The sequence below is a fragment of the Malus sylvestris genome, chromosome 8 (assembly GCF_916048215.2).
Source record: "Malus sylvestris chromosome 8, drMalSylv7.2, whole genome shotgun sequence".
Lineage (NCBI taxonomy): Eukaryota > Viridiplantae > Streptophyta > Magnoliopsida > Rosales > Rosaceae > Malus > Malus sylvestris.
In genome coordinates this window covers 14888107-14906211 of record NC_062267.1, presented here as the reverse complement: position 1 = coordinate 14906211, position 18105 = coordinate 14888107, and positions in this window count along the sequence as shown.

Genomic DNA, 18105 nt, shown 5'->3' with positions numbered 1-18105 from the left:
AAAAGATTCGGATCAATGGCATCTTCGTCGAATCCGAGCACTTGGGGGCCACCAACAACTCCAAAAAGAGAAAGATCTAGTAGGCTCTACTAATCTCACAGTTCTAAGCAGTCGATACCCAACATGGACCCATTATTGGCCTCACTGAGTAGGATGCAGAAGGCGTCGACTTTCCACATGACAGCGTACTAGTAGTATATGTCTAATTAGCCCATCCTATAGTCGACAAAATGATGGTTGACAATGGAAGTGTAGTCAATCTACTTCAACTCTCAGTCATTCAAAAGATAGGCCTGGAAAGCATAACCATATGTCGACATGAGGTACTCCCCAGATTTAACGAGCACACCTTGACGTGAAAGCACCACCAGTTATCTCAAAGTAGACGTTCACGATCATAAGCGACCCATCTCCCTACAATAGGATTCTTGGGAGACCTTGGTTGATCAAGCTAGATGCCGTCACTTCCGTCAAGTATCAAAAGATTCGATTCCGCATCCCGGAATGATGAGTCAGAAAGATTAAGTCTGATCAGGCCACATCTCAATTATGCACTTTGCAAGTATTGAATGAGTCAAATAAGAGAACCTTTACCCCTGTAGAGGTTACCGAGGTCCAAATGGACGAAGAAGCTACAAAATAGCAATTACAACATGCGGATCAAGAAGATGGCGTCCAAGCAGACGAGATAGGATGGAAACCCGAAGAAGACGCCGAAGACATCATTCTTGATCCCCATTAGCTGGAAAAGACAGCTAGAATTGGCTCATGTCTAAGCCCAGCCAAGAAGGAAGAACTCATGACTTTCCTTATGGAAAACCAAGACATCTTTGCATGGTCACCTTCCTGCATGCCCAACATCAATCCCAAGATAGCTTGCCATAAGTTATACGTCGACTCTGCAGCCAAACTGGTGATCCAAAAAAGAAGACATTTCGCACTCGAGTAAGTAACAATCATTGAAACAGAAATTGATAAGCTACTGGAGGCCGAATTCATAGAAGAGGTAGCACACTCATCATGGCTTGCCAACGTCATACTAGTCATGAAGAAAGAGAAAGGCAAATGAAGGGTTTTACGTAGACTACACTGACCTCAACAAAGCATGCCCAAAAGATCTTTATCCGCTTCCCCAAATCGATTTACTAGTAGATTTAACTTCTGGGAACTAGCTGCTTAACTTCTTAGATGCATACTCCAGCTACAACCAAATAGCCATGTACGAGCCCAACAAGGAGGAAATTGCAATCGTGATCAAGCGAGGCACCTACTGCAACAAGGTTATGCCCTTTGGCCTTAAATACGCGAGAGCCACTTACCAAAGGTTAGTAAACATGATGTTCAAGAAGCCAATTAGGTTAACTATGGAGGTCTATGTCGACAACATCATTGTAAAGGGCAAGCAGTGATCAGAGCACATTCGCAACCTGGTGGAAACTTTTAACAACCTCAGAAAGTACAAGATGAAGCTCAACCCTACCAAATGCACATTTGAAGTATCTTCAGGCAGATTCTTAGTTTACCTAGTAACCTAACGAGGAATCGAAGCACATCCCAAGGAAATCCAATCGATCCTAGAGATGAAATCTCCCATTACCTTGAAGGAGATCCAAAGCTTGATTGAACAAGCAACTGCCCTCAACCGCTTTCCTTCACGGTCCATCGAACGATGCAAGCCCTTTTTCAAGGCCATCAAGAGGGTACAATGAGAATGGGGTGAAAAGTGCAAAAGAGCTTTCTAAGACCTGAAGAAGTATCTCACATCACCTCCCTTACTATCCAAGCTTGAAGCAGCAGATGACTTATACATCTACTTGGCAGTCTCAAAAGTAGCAATGAGCTCTACCCTCATACGAGAATAGCAAGGGGCCCAACTGCCGTATTCTACACTTCTAAAGCTTTTCTTGATGCGGAAACTAGATACCCAAAGATCGAAAAATTAATTTGGCACTAGTTGTTGTGGCTCGGAAACTCAGACCATACTTTCAAGCTAATACAGTCATCGTCATGACTTAATATCCATTGCAATTAATCCTACATAGTCCAGATGATTCTCAACGAGTGATGAAATGGGCATTGGAACTTAGCCAATACGGATTAGTTTTTTGACCTCGCAAGGCAATAAAGGCCCAAACCTTGGTAGACTTCATAGCAGAATTCACGCATAGCCTAAGCGACGTAACAGATTGGCCCAATGATGCCCCAGAAGCAGCCAAGCACACCTTAGCTGTGCCTGCTCCAACCAACGGAGACTTCTGGCATTTGCATGTCAACGGCGCATCCAATTACAAAGGCACGAGAGTAAGCATGGTCCTTGTTACCCCATATGGTTCAGTGCTCGAGCAGGTGATCACTCTAGGCTTCAAAGCATCTAACAATGAAGCAAAGTACAAAGCCCTACTAGCAGGCCTTTGAATGGCAAAAGACTTTACGATGAAGAAGCTCTCAATTCATTCTGATTCCCAGCTAATCACCAGCCAGACTACTGGGTTGTACACGGAAAAACATCCAAGGATGGTGAAATATCTAAATAACGCAAGGAACTTGAGGCATTTCAGACTTACACTCTCACTCAAGTTCAGAGGCGAAGCCAGCAGCCGAGGTGTCACAAGTTAGTATAACTCCCAACTGGCAAAGTTCTATTATAGACTACCTGGTCAACGACACACTCCCCATGAAAAGGTTGGAGTATAGAAAACTCCAAATAAAAGCAGCACGCTACTACATGTGGAATGGCATTCTCATCCGAAGATCCTACACTGGACCACATCTCCGTTGCCTAGCGTTTCCTGATAACTTGAAGGTTCTAAGTTCAATCCATGAAGGTATTTATGGAAACCACTCCGGAGGCCAATCCTTAGCACAGAACGCTCTTAATGTAGGTTACTAATGGCCTACCATGCACCAAGATACTAAGGAGTTAGTACAAAAGTACGACAGCTGCCTACACTACAAGTCGGTACTAACACTGTTTGCCAATGAACTATACCCACAGACAAGTTCTTGGTCATTCATGCAGAGGGCAATCGACTTGGTAGGACCTATGCCGCCTACTACTGGGGGTAAAGGCATGATGATCATGGTAACCAATTACTTCTTTAAATGGGTAGAAGCAAAGCCCATGTCAACCACGACTCAGACGGACATAAAGTGCTTCATATAGAGGAACATATTTCCCAATTTGTCATCCCTCAGTCCATCATTATCGACAACGGCCCACAATTCATGGGCAAAGATTTGGGGAAGTTCTTCCAAAAGTATGGTATCAAGTAGCACATGTCCACGCCGAGGTATCCTCAAGGTAATGGGTAGGCCGAAGCATCCAACAAGACGATCATCGACTGCCTCAAGAAATCCCTCACCGACAAGAAGGGAAAATGTCCAAACAAACTCCGGGATGTCTATGGACAATTGGTAAGAACCCTTTCTCTTTGGCATTTGGTTCGGAAGCAATCATTCCTCCCAACATTATCGTGCCAAGCATCAACACTCTACTGCCAAGCATTGAGCAAAGCAGTAATAAGATAGCCATAAGTTTAGATCTAGTAGAGGAGAAGCGCGAGCAGACCATCACTTGCATCGCATCCTACCAGCAGCAGCTTCTCTCCAACTACAATAAAAGGGCCAAGACCTGGCAGTTCCAACCCGGAGATCTAGTCCTAAGAAAAGCCTTCATCACTACCCGCAGAGAAGGCTCCAAAAAGATGGATACCATCTGGGAATGCCCGTACAAGATCAACAGAGTAGGCGGCAAGGGTAATTATACCCTCACCACCATAAACAACAAAGAGATGAAGAAGTAATGGAATGCTTACAACCTGAGGAAGTACCATGTGTGACCTCCCACTATATCAAGACCCGAAGACTCAAGCAGCTCAATGGGCACCATCTCACATGTCGAGGACTATCCAGTTGTTATTCGGTCTTTTACAGCTAAGTTATTCGTTTGTTTCACTCATTTTTCAATGAGGAATTCAGAAATAATTTACAACTTGGCTTGACTACATGTCTAAAACAACTTGTCTTTCCTGCACTTCAAAAGAAGATCGTGCCCTTCTTAGGTACTTACCGTACACCCCCCCCCCGAGCAACCAACCATACTATCAAGGGCAAGAGGGTAAATTAATTCCCTGACACCTACATGGGTTTGCTTTCTTAAGCAGGAGGATAAACTCTACACTCCGAATATCCAGACATGGATAAGTCGGCCTGCCCTAGTATAACTAAATGCAAGATGGCTTGCATCGAGATTCTAAGAAGTAGCCATATGGTCTTTTTCAAGGCTTAGCTAATTGAAAGATTTTGGGTCTCTTGGCCTAATCCATGGGGAACTAGGCCCCAGAGACGAAGAGGACACATTATGCAGTACGCCCGATGGACGGCTGCACTGGAACCCTAAAGCTTCTACCGAGTGCACTAAGGTAGCAAACGGTTTCCAGAAGACTACCTACGGTTTTCGAGCAGTAAAGGCGTGCTAAACTTATACAACCGTAAATTCTTGTGAAAGGTTAAACAAGCTAGTGCACATATACAAAGCTTTATCCACTGCCGACATGCTACGTACTTGACAAGCTTCACCTCTGCCAAGTGCAGAATGACCTACACCAAGTCCTAAAGTGTTCTGATACTTGTTACGCAACTTACAGAATTAGAGGAAGCCAAGGTTAATAACTTAGTGGTTATGCGAACTTGTGTGCTTCTGTAAGTAAGGCGTCCGGCTGCCAACCCTATGGCTAACAACCTTGCAAAGTTCTTCACCAACACCTACGGCTACATAGGCTACGCGAGCTTGTCTGCTTTTAGAAAAGTAGCATGCCCACCACTAGCCTATAAAGTCTAAAGGTTAAGGCATGAACAAAATGAGTGAAGATGGAGAAAAGCGAAGAAAACAAGTTTATTAAATTTTCTAACAAAATTGATAAACAACTAGCAAAGACCGAAGGAATTTAAGCAAAGCAAAAGCAACAAGGAAAACAAAGAAAATTCTAAAGGCTACCTAGAAGACTACTATTCAGCAGCTTGGACATCCCATGGCTACTCAGTCACCATACCTTCAATAGCCGCGAAGCTCTCAGCAGCGGCACCATCCAGTGTTTCACCACCAGCTGCCCTAGCCTGGGCACCAACTTCTCCGACTACTTCACCATTAGAAGACTCAAAAGTGAAGGGGAGCAAGTCTTCTGGGGAAACAGAGAAAGTTTCAAAGTCTTTACTAGAAAACTCAAAGTTAAACGGTCGCCTAAATAAATGGTCTACATAACCCAGCTTGTAGAAATCAACTTGACTCTAAGTAAGCGAAGCCTAGAACCCAACCTTCTCACCCTTCAACTACCCATTCTCCTCAAGCAGACAAACACTGACCGATTATAGCTCGTCCACTTCTTTCTTCAGACTATCGTTAATTTTCAAAGAACCTTGGGGTTCCAACACTTGAAGCTCAAGCCTATCAACATCCTTCTTGAAGTGGATCAGTTGGTTGTAAGCAGCGATGAATTCTTCATCCTTTGCATAAGCAACAGAGCGGAATTCAAGGATGGCATGTTCAAGATCTTGAATCTGAGGTATGTAACACCCAATCTCCTTATCTGCACTTTCATACTTTACTTGGATCGTGTCAAGCCTAGTGTTCAAATCCACGATCTCTTAGGGATCGGTCTCAAGCTACAGAGAAGTGGGGGTAGAGATGTTAGACCGCTTCAAAGTAGCAAGCTCAAATTCCAATTTCTTTACTTTCTTGGCCAAGGAGTAAGCTTTGGCTGCCACAGTTCTTGCCACCTCCTTGGCAGCCCTTGTATCCTCTTGATCAAGAAGCATAGACTTGACTACTAGAATCGTCATTTTTTGCATCATGACCAGCAGAGCAGTCCTCCTATACTCAATTGTATGCTTTATTAAAGAACTTAGGCTAACAACCCCTTTGACGCCATCAACAAACTTGGCGCATACATCCATGTCCATAAGCAGACCTGGTTTCAAAAGTGCACAAATCTCAGCAACTTCCCCATAAACAGACTTGGTGGATTTCTCATGACCATCCGCACGAGCAGTCTCCTTCTTCTTAGCGAACGAATCGGTCTCAGCAGCAGAGGGAATGGGTTTTGGCACCATTGTAACAGGCAAAGGCACCTTGTCACTCTTTATAGTAGCAAGCCTTTCCAAAGGTAAACTAGACTTAGCCTCGAACAGACATTTTGGCATGAATTTTGGTACCGGAGACATAGAAGAACTTCTACACTGGCAATCATATCAGTAATCAAACTAGCAGCATTCGAAACGATAGGCTCCATAGGCATAGATCTAACAGCCTCTTCTTTCTTGCCTTTGGAGGAAGTCAAATCAATCACAAACTTGGGAGCATCTGGTGAACCCTCGTGAGCAGTGGAAGAAATCTTCAGCTTCTTCTCAGTAGGCATCTCTTGAGCAGGCGGGGAAAGTCTCTTTTTCCCACCTTCATTTACAATAGGCTCTACCACAGTGATAGGACGAGCCAACGCCTCATCTTTTATTCGTTTTATCTCTTCTATCAGGGGCAACCCATCTTTTTCCATACGAAGATGACTAAGCAGCCAACGCCACTTGCGATACTCAAAGGGGATACCTAGAGCGACATGCACTTTCTTCATGTCCGGAGAAGTCTTAAGAGTGGAGCCGAATTCTGAATCTACAAAAGCAGCAGGAGACAATCAGAAAATTAAAGAGCAGCTTAGCACAAATACAAAACAGCCAAGAGATCAAGCAATTACTTATCGGATATAAAGACCGTTAGAACATGCAGCTCGGGGGAAGAATCAGACTCTCATTCTCCACTTATCTCCAAAGTCTTCTTGGCCCAGTCATAATCTCCTTTGCTCGAGTTATCAAAAAGCCTATGGCGAGATCGCAGTTGCCCAACTCCCTCAATGTGACCTATGTCAAAGAAGTACCAAAATTCATTGATGGTTAGATCTAAGTCAAAGAATTGGCTTATATTGTGGAATCCCACCATCACATGGACCACATTCGGAGAACATTGGGCGAGGGTATAGCTCATGGAGGAAAGCACTTCTTGGAAGAAACACGGCATAGGAAAAGTAAACCCTAACACAAAATAGTAGGGGTAGAACTTAATGGCTCTCCAAGCACTATCACATGGCTCACGGCTGCTACCATCCTTAACACACTTCACACGCACTCCCGACATAATGGCGTGCCAATATGCCTCGAGGAAGTCTCTAAACAAGTCATCGGAGCTAATCTTGAAGTGAGCAGCCTTGAAGTAACCAACCTTGCTTAAAGATCCGGATTGATGGTACAATGGTGGCACACCATCATCATTCTTGTGGTTCGAGGAAGAAATACTCGAACAAATTCTACAAAGATGCAAGGAACATTCGTTAGATAGCTGCTTGAAAAAAAAAAAAAAAAGCAAAGCAGCCTTCAACCCAGCCAACTGAGCCAACGTAATGGCCTGCTGCTCTCCCCTTCCTCACACATTAACGAGCCCAAGCCTAGAATGCTAAAAAAAAATATTAATGAAGGCCCAAGCCGTAGCATCCCAGCACCCATGCCAGGCTCTATGGCCTGGCCTGTCTTCTCTAACCCGCTTAGCCCGCGCCAAGCCCAGACCACCAGGCCACCCACGGCAGCCCTTGTGCCATGAGCTTTCCCAAGTTTTCTCAAGCTTCCTCAACCCTCGTCGAGCCAAATTTCAATCCCCAAGGCTCCCAAAAATTAAGAAGACAAGAAAATTTTTTTTTTTCTTACTTAGAAGTAATGAGAAGATGAAGCAAGCAACGAAAGACGATCCTTTTGTTGGAAGTATGCCCACTCATTTAATGTAATAGCTTTTGGAATACTTCTTGTGTTAAACTATTATATGTTTAATGAAGGGCAAAGCTTATTGTTAATCACTACTTATTGTATTATGTGTTTAAGCAATAAGGGAATCCAAAGAATGTATTTGATCTAAGAGAGAAGTGATCTAAGTAAGTTAGATTAACAAGACCTTTCTCTTATGTTCATTCCTAAAATGTTCTTAGCCATAGGATTGTCAATTGGGCATTGAAAATCCGCTAAGGTTAGTATGTGTTATTTTAACTCAAGTGTGAGTATGACTAGTCTCAAGTCATTTAGTGTTGGACACTGAGACAAACACATAGGTGCTCAAAAGGTAATCGAGTACATTGAACTACAATCAAACGAAAGTTCAAATATACATGTCATGTAAGAACTCATAAGTTGCAATATGCAATGTAGTCCTTCGACATAAGGCATCATAGATGTCCAATGGTTAGGTCCTTGATCTTTGATCATGTCAAAGGCATTCCATCGAGAGTGTCCATGACATTGTTGGGTTAAGCTATCTAGTCATGTAGGCATATGACTCTAACCTTTCATGGTGGAGGGAGAATACTCTGAGATATGATTCGAGAGTCTTTGCCAAAGCATACCACTATGACTTAGGAAGTTTGTTCCCAATCATATTCAACAGAATCATATAGAGAAGTATCCCATTGGATAGTAGACATGAAACAAACTATCACTCAAACAATGTGATTAAGAGTATTGTATTAGAGAAGGATCGTAGTGCATTGTAATTGTAATTGGATAGGTTCTCCAACCACTTCTACTCAGCTTGGGTAGCCATGACATACTTCTAGGTGTCACTCATGGTTTTGATGTGATCTAAACTAGCACTCCAACTTAACCCTCTTTTTGACAATTGTAGTATGGATAAGTAGGAATCGTTCTAGGCCGGGGATTAAAAGGGCTACTAATCAACACATATTAGACTTAAAAACTGAAAACTAGGCTAAACTAACACAAATAAGAACTAAGGGGGGTTTTTGGATGAATTTTGAACTAAAACAACTAAATTGCATAAACAAAGTGAATTTGGACGAAAATTGGGTGAAAGGCTAGCTAGAGGGTCCTTCTCCACACGTGACACATATGCATACAAATCGATTTCCAGTTATTATTCCTATAAACCATAAATGACACTGCCCCAAATTAATCGTGAAAAGCACAAATTAATTTTCTGATTTTCCTAAATTCATTGAATTGGACTCAGCAACGCAACCAAATTATTCTTATCAAGTTCCGTATATGAACTACATAATAGAGATACATATCAAAGATAATTAAGTTCTATGAAAATCATAAGCATTGACAAGGCATTTGTAACTATGAACTGCATGATACTCCTGCCAGGAATTTACTTAATACAATCATGACTAGTGACTTTTACTACTTGCAAATATAAGTTCATAACGATTAGGTGAAATTCCCTTATATTCTAGCATCAAATCCCTGCATGCAAACTAAGTATGCATCCTTAATCAACACACAAGAATAAGTTATCAATCAAACAGATAAGTAAATTGCATTCACGATTTATGAAATCATAACTGGATGTAATCAATTCATATCACATATATGTTCATGGCTTTGAATTCACCTCTAACTAAAACGAAATTAGTTCATCATGTTTGCAAGTAAACAAAACCAATCTAATTTAAACATTAAACTAAAACTAAGGATAGAAAGAACCTATAAACGCTCCAGCACTCCAATGGCCTTGGATGGCAGGCACGGCACAAAGCTTTTCTTCTCCTTCCTTCCTTGCAAAGCAACGGCACTCTTTCGTGTATTTTTCTGATTTTAGACTCTTGTGTATGTGGTACTCTGAATGGTGCGGCAAAGGTGTATATATAGGGCTAGGGCACGACACAAAGGTTGTAGAGGAAAATGATTAGTAGTTAGCATTGTTTTAGGACTCCTAAAAATCAGATAAGAGGTGGTTTAATATGAAAATGAGTCCCCTTTGCAGCTAGAAATAAGGTAGGATAAGATTAGGATAGGATAAGATAAGATAAGGTTAGTTTGAGATAAAACAGGACTGGATAAGGTTTTGGATAATGTTCCTTCCTTTTAGCTGATTCCTTATCTTCTATGTCTTGAATTAATTTCTTCAACTCTTTAGCACATTCCTAGCCTCTTTTAAACTTCAAAAACGTCCATCCATTTTGCTTCATACGCATGCTATTCATTCCAAGTCTAAAACTGCTCTAAAATGTTCCAAATTGCCTTTTCTTGCCACTTTTGCCAATTGGACCTACAAACACACGAAAATAGTTTAAATTACTATAATAAACAGAAACTAACTCACTAAATGCAAAGAAACAAGCTAACAAAGTCACATAAATATGCTCCTATCAGGTTTGTGGAAGCCCTAAAGATTAGCAAACACTAATCTTTATCAAAGGGAGAATTGAAATGTAGTTTCAATTCACAATCAATCGTTAAGATAACAATCGCCCACTACCTCACTAATTGGAACCTAATGGATCATACACCGAGTAAGGATGAAAGTGAAGAAATATAAATAAGATGGATAAGCAATTAAATGGTTTAATTGAGAATGGTCAAGATTAGTTAATTAGTTAATTAATTATACGAAAGGTTCGTATTGGGCTTTCAAGTTAGTTTCGGGTCTCGAGGCCCAACAGGGTTTTGGTCCACAAGGCCCATTGAGTTTAAGTTGTGTGACAACTAAAATTAAATGGAATTAACCCAAATACAAAGTCAAAACCGGCAAAAGGGTGAGTGGTAGCAAACTTGGGTTATTTGCAAGTTTGCCACTAACATGTGAGGTGGTATTAAGGCATCTTTATAGCCATTCTCTCACTAGGATTTTCGTGAGGCAAAGAAGAGAAACATTTTCTCCTTTTTCTCTATAGAGGCCGGCCTTCCTAGGGGAGTTTACTAGCATCTAACTTCCTCTAGGTAATCCATTTCATCTTCACACCATCATCCTTGGTGTGGAGACTTAGAGGTACCAAAACTTTGGTACTTTTGGAGTTCCTTTCCTCACATCCTCAAGGAGCAAGAGGAGCATCAAAAGGGAAGAAAATCACAAGGAAGATCTAAGGAGCTAGGAGGTGACTTGTAGGCCCCCCACTAAGGTGAATCCCTTGTGTAAACAAGGATGAACTTCAAGGGTAATGAATCTCAAAATCCTTTCTTCTCTTTAATGTTGTAAAGAGTCTTGTGGTTCACCATTCACTAGGCTTTGAAAGTCATGGATTATAGAATTGTTTTTGAATGCATGCCTACTTTAAAGTGTTAATAGTTTTCTTATGTGTTCAAATGTTCTCACATTTCTTAGCTAGGAAAAAAAATTTCCTTCACCTTTGCATGGGCAAGATGTAGAAGATTGCTAGAAGAGGGGGAACAAATATCCTCTAAGCTCTCTCTCTCTTATAGGGTAGAACAAATCGCTCTCCAAAGTTGATTTAATTACCCACTTAAGATGGACTTAAATAGGCTTTGAGAGAAATTTATTTCCCTTTCCTAGAAGGATCTAATTTCCTATTAAAGAGGGAATCAACATCAAAAGAGGAAACAATCCTAAGTTTCCTAAAGCAAGAAAATCTCTAAACATGTTGCCCTTTTCTGCAAGCAGCGCAACATGTGTGGGGGCATTTGTGGAGCCAAAAAATAATCAAGAGGCGACACGTGATTTTTGGGTTAAAATGACAAAATTACTTTCGAGGCACACTGAGATTTCTACGAGTGAGCAGTGGGCAATCATCCCTCAACTAAGTCAAAAGTGCCCCAAAATAGGTATTAATTCAAAACATATTTCATCCATCCTCATCAAATCTTCTCCACAAGGTAACCCCCAAATCATTCCTTTTTAATTATATTAACTAGATAATTAATTGATTTATTATTCAATTAATTTACTAATTAGCTACCAATCAAGAACCTAACCCAAAAAGCCATCCAAGTGGCCAGTCCCTCTCCTCCCAAGGAGGCCAGCCACACCCCTATATAAACACCCTCATTCTCTCCAAAAGTCAATTCCAATTCTCTTGCTAAATTCTCAAAATTCTCAAAACACTTTTCCCTCAAAATTCTCAAAACACTTTTCCATCGGAGGTTCTTCGGCAAAGCCCCCCCCCCCTTCATCGTGGGCGTGTAAGGCTCTTGACCTTGACCTAAGGTGTTATTTGTCTTGTAGGTGCAATTTTGTCCAATAACAAGGAGGAAGAAATTTGCGTCCACAATCTTGGTGACACGAAGAACAAGCTCTGTCTTGAGATAATCTCATTGTGCAAGAAGGTATTTGACAACTTTTTAATTAATTATTAAACTATTAAACCCACATTAGCAAATAGCATAATTTTTACATAATTGTGGTGGAATTATCATATTGATTTGCAACACCTATTTTCAAGACTACTTTCATTGACTTTCAATTTCAAAGACCATGTTTATGGTATGGGTCCATTTTAGGGACCATTTGATACAAACCCTTAAATATTGTAGGACCCATTTCTGTGCAACATCAACATATAGCAGAATTTTTTACTAAATTATGATGGAAATACCACATTGATAACACCTATTTTTAGGGACTACATTGATCGATTTTCAGTTTCGTGAACTATTTCGAAGGTGTGGGCCAATTTCAAGGACCATTTGTTAGAAAAACCCATTGAAATCTTATTTCTTTTTCATTTTTAATCAACAGTTCTCGAAATCATTGTTTGAATATTAAATGATTTACATGTCAATATATTTCAATTTTAAGAGGGAAAACTTATTTAATCAGTTCTAAATATATTCCTTTTGTTGTATTCCTAATTTAGTTAGGAACGTGATTGTGTAAATCCTAGTAAATCTTTTTGGGATTCTATAATATATTTTTAGATTGTTTCCTGATTGTAATGTATTTCCTAAAAGCTAAGGATTGTTCATTCTCTACAACTATAAATAAAGGCACAGTGGGGTAAGAAAACACACCACATAATTCACCCAATTATTTTTGCTTGCTGCTCTTCTTCCTCTCTCCATAATTCTTCAGTTAAATAGGCCTTCTAACATTGATAACTTCTCCTTTCTCGTCCTGACTCACGAACAGCCTTTGCCTACGCGCTCGTGGAGTCAAGCTCAATTCAAAAACATTAAGAACGACCCCTAAAGGTCTACGAATTTTAAATAGTTATTTTCAAACTTTCAAACTTTGTAATTAAGTAATTAAAATCTAAAATTCATCTAAATTTGCGAAAATACTATCAAATTTTGGGAATACAAAATACATAAATTGTAGGATGCTTCGTCTGACCTTAAGTGGTTTACTACCATGAATGTTGAGATGGAAGCTTTGGAAAAGAATTCCACTTGGGATTTGGTCCTGTTGCTAAACGGGAATAAAGTTGTTGGATGTTGATGCGCGTTCACTATTAAGCATAAAGCAAATGGTTCTATTGACCGGTACAAAGCCATATTAGTTGCTAAAGGTTATACTCAAACCTATGATGTGGACTATCCGGCGACTTTTGCTCCTGTTGCCAAACTTAAAATTGTGCGTGTTCTTTTGGTCCTTGCCAACAAACAAGGATTGGCTTCTATTACAATTTGATGTTAAGAATGCTTTTCTTCATAGTGATCTTAAGGAGGAAATTTATATGGATCTCCCACCTGGTATTGGTATATCTCCTGAAAAAGGTGTTGTGTGTGATCACTCATATATTTCATGCATTTATACCATCCATTTCTAAAGTTTTTGTGATGTTTTTATGTTAAAATTGTAGCAACTTACCTTACCTTGTGTTAATGTACAGTTAATTTTGTGTTAGCATTGTTTTCACAGAAATAATGGAATGATGGAGGAATAAAAGAAACAAAAGAAAAAGAAAAAAAAAATACAAAGAGTGAGGTGCAGAATAAGTGGGAGAGGGACACGGCAAGAAATAAGATGGCAGTAAGAAAAAGAATAAAAGAAATCCATGGCATGGCAGACATGGAATGATGGAGAAGAATAAGAAAATAAAACAGTGAGAAGACATGGACTAGTGGAGGAACGGCAAAAGAAATAAAAAAGAGGAATAAAAACTGGCAGAAAATAAAAGAAAGAATATAAAACAGAGTGGAGAGAGAGCACTGAGGTAGTGCGGAAAAAATAATAAGCAGGGGGATAGACACGGGGAGAGAAGTGGGAGACCAGCAGAAACCGAGGGGGAGAGAGGCGCAGGAAATGGGGGAATAAGACGCAGGTCAGAGAGAGACAGCAGCACGGATTGGGAAGAAGGGCAGGCTGACTGAAAAGAAAATAAAAAAAAATAAAAAAGAAAGCTGGGCGGAGAGGGAAGATAAGAAGCGAAAGAAGGAGGAGCTGCCTTGAAAGACAGCGCCAGCGAGAGAAGGAGGAGACGGGCTTGCAGCGTGAGAAGCAGAAAGCTGCCTTGCAGCGTGAGAAGCAGAAAGCTGCCTTGCAGCGTGAGCTCGCAGGGGTTCAAAGGCACGGACAGACAGAGCACTGAAGCACTCTTCTCTCTCGGTTAAATCTTTCCAAACTTATATTTTATTTCTGTTTTAATAATGTGTAACTAAATTTATTTTGGCTAGAGGTTAATTCAAAGCCATGTATATATTTGTAATATGAATTGATTACCTTCAGTTGTGATTTCTGAGTTGTGATTTAATTTGCTTAACTGCTTGATTGATAGCTTATTTTTGTATGTCGATTAAGAATGCATACTTAATTTCCATGCATGAATTTGATGCTAGAATATAAGTGAATTTCACCTAATCGTTATGAACTTATATTCACAAGTAGTGAAAGTTGCTAGTCACAATCACGTTAAGTAAATTCTTGGCAGAAGTTTCATGCAAATCATAGTAACGAGTGCCTCGTCAATGCTTATGTTTTTCATAGAACTTAATGATTCTTGCTTGTATCTCTATTATGCAATTCATGTAGGGAACTTGTAGGGAATGTTTTGGGTTGTCGTATGCAATCATCCAACCCAATAACTTGTGGAAAAACTGAGGGTTAATTAGTGCAATTCACGGTTAATTTGGGGCGTTGAGATTTACAATTTATTGAAAGAACAACTGAAAATCAATTTAGGTTGCATATATGTCATGTGTCGAGAAGAACCCTCTAGCTAGTCGAGAAGAACCCTCTAGCTAGTCTGTCACCTATCCTTTCACCTTAATTTCATGCTTTTGTCAATTCTGTAATTTATTTAAGTTTAATTTACTTCTCGTCAAAACCAAACCCCCCCCATTATTAAATTATATTATTTAGTTAGTTTTCATTGTTGTTAGTCTTTTAATTCAATTTCCGTCTATTTCAGTTCCTAGTGTCTAATTTGATTGTTTTCATTATTTTGAGTCATTCTAAGTGTGTTTCGAGTTATTAGAGTTTTTAGCCTAGTTTTGTGTCCTTGAGTCTTGTTTAATATTTTTAAATTAATTTAGAATAGATTAGCAATCCCTCCTAATCCCCGGCCTAAAACGATACCCTACTTACATCTATACTATAATTGTCAAAAAGAGGGTTTAATTTGTGTGTCAAGTAATTCTCGCATCAGTGTGCAGATTGTGAAAGGCTTTGTATGGTTTGAAACAATTCCTAGAGCATGGTTTGGGAGGTTTACCAGTTGAATGAAGAGGTTTGGGTATTTTCAAAGTCATTCGGATAATACTTTGATTCTAAAGCGACAAAACAGTAAGCTAACTGCATTGATTATTTATGTTGATGACATGATAGTGACTAGTGAGGATTAGGAAGATAGCAAATGGGATATTAGACCACATGCGATGAATATAACTTTAATTTTTATTTTGTCTCCTATTATGTTGGATGAGTAGCTATTGTGTCTAGTTCAATACCTAATTATGGTTAGCCTAATGTATGATCTAGACCAAATCTTCTTTGGTGTTTGTGGAGATTGTTGGATAAATTTAAAATGTAAAGTGATTTTCACACCCCACTTTCTCTCCACGCGCTCCTATTTGTTTTAACCTGTTATTGAATAAATTAAAAGAAAATAAGGTAGGAAAAAATTTTAAAAAATAGTACATATGGAGAAAGCAAAGATTAAAATTCAATACCCTAACTAAAATGTCGACATGCATACCTACCAAGGTATAAAATATCGATGATATCGGAAATATCGGTAGTCCAAAAACACGGAAATATCGATAGAAATATCGAGATATTATCGATATCGATAAAAATTGAATAAAAACCACGGAAATTGTAAGAAAAACTTGGAATTTTTTATTGAAACTTTGCAGGATGTTTATTTAGTCAATTATCTATTAGTTTATCACAAAAAATGGAAGGAAATGCATTGCATGATAGATATAACTGATTTAAGTTGATTATATAGCGAGCTGTCAAACATTGTGAGTGTAGAAAATATGTAGTAATTAATTAAAGAAGTTTAAACACACCATAATCATTTATTTATAATGAATTAGTACAATATTTTACACTTTATACATTGCATGGTAAGATACATGAGTGACTTAGCAAGGTCTAAAATATCGATGATATCGGAAATATCGGTAGTCCAAAAAAATATCGGTAGTAAAAAAACACGGAAATTTCGATAAAAAATATCAGGATATTATGGATATTTTAGACCATGATACCTACGCACCAAGTTTTCTACACCTCATAAGAAAGGGGCAAAATAACCATTGTTCAAGCGTCTTCAGTGGTTTAGGCAAATAAAGAAGGGAATATTGTACTATACTGCCTTATGTGCTAGGTTACCTACTCATTTGTCTCATGAAAAATTTGAATACACTAGGAAAACCGGGTAGGCAATATTGTATTGTATTATTTTATTTCACCATTTTGCTTTATTAGCACTAAAAAAATGGGAGGTCAACAAATATTAGTATGGACTTGTATCATATTATGCCTTCTTTTTTTAAACAAATGTCAATAACTTATTATTACGGTCTAGTAGTATTTCTCTTCACTTGAACATAAGGTCTTAAGTTAGGTTCTCGCCAAATACGAATTTGAACCACATTATTTTGATTAGTCCATTGTAAAGCTAGCCCACTTCTCCACCCCCTTAATGTATTATAGATAATCGCATAACAAGTGAAACCGAAAAAAAGGCATATAAATATTTATGTCGTTCTTTTCATTTGGCCATCCCACATTGTTATGTTTCATCGTTAAAGGCATGCAACATGTTTTTCACATAAACTGGCCTACATGCCCTGCAAAGAAAAACTACAATAAAATGTCACATAAACTGGCCTACATGTCATGTCCTAGCAATTAGGAGATGTCGACAAAAAGCATGATAGAATTTGATCAGAATAAACTGAACCAATAAAACACGACAAACTAGCATACCCTGCATCACTACCTATATATATATATATATATATATATTGTTTGCTCCCTAAATCCGCCATGGGGCCTTGCGGGCAAGTCGGGGATTTACTGCACATACGAGATTGGTGGGTGCGGGCGTGCCACTACTAGATGCCGCTAGTAGACGGGTTTTGAATGATTGAGGTTGCGCCTAAGTTTGACTTCGAACCAAGAGATTGTGCCATTGAGTGGGAGTTGCTCAAATTAAGGTTCTTTGTTTGCCTTGAAAATAAGGACTTTACTTATATGGAGAGATAGAACAATATGTAAATGACAAGGTTGCTTGGAAATATAAATGATAGAGGAAAGTGACTAATATTGCATATTGCTTGTAATTTATATGACTGGAAATGAGTACATAAAAACTACAAATGAGATCGATACCGCAAGTGAGCAGCAGAGCTAATAAACTAGATAAAAGAAGGCTTTTGGCAAATCTGGTTTGAGCAGAGTTTGTGCTTTTGTTTGTTTGTTTGATTGAGTGTCCATAATCCTTGTGCATCTGCTCCTTTTTATAGAGGTCTGGAGGAAACCCTCCTGCTGAGGTTTTGTACCTGCCCGAAAGAAGCTTGGGCAGCTTGCATTTCCTTTTGCCAACTTGCATGTAGAAACAATATTAAAAGAGGATTTGCATCTCCACCACATGTTTTTAGCACATGTTTTCCCACTTGTAATAAACTAACATTTAAAAGAAGCAAGTTGGCTTCTTTCACATGTTCCTTGCCCGAAAGCTTGCTGATGCCTTTCCATCTACTTGCCATACATGCATGTATCTTGATTAAACAAAGGCTAGACAAACCTCCACCACCCAAACAAATAGGAGAAACAATATTATAGTGTAAAACCTATCCCACTTGCACCAAATATCTCTCCAAGTTAGCTTTCTTGCATATTAATCCTCCAAATGCCATATTTAACCCAAA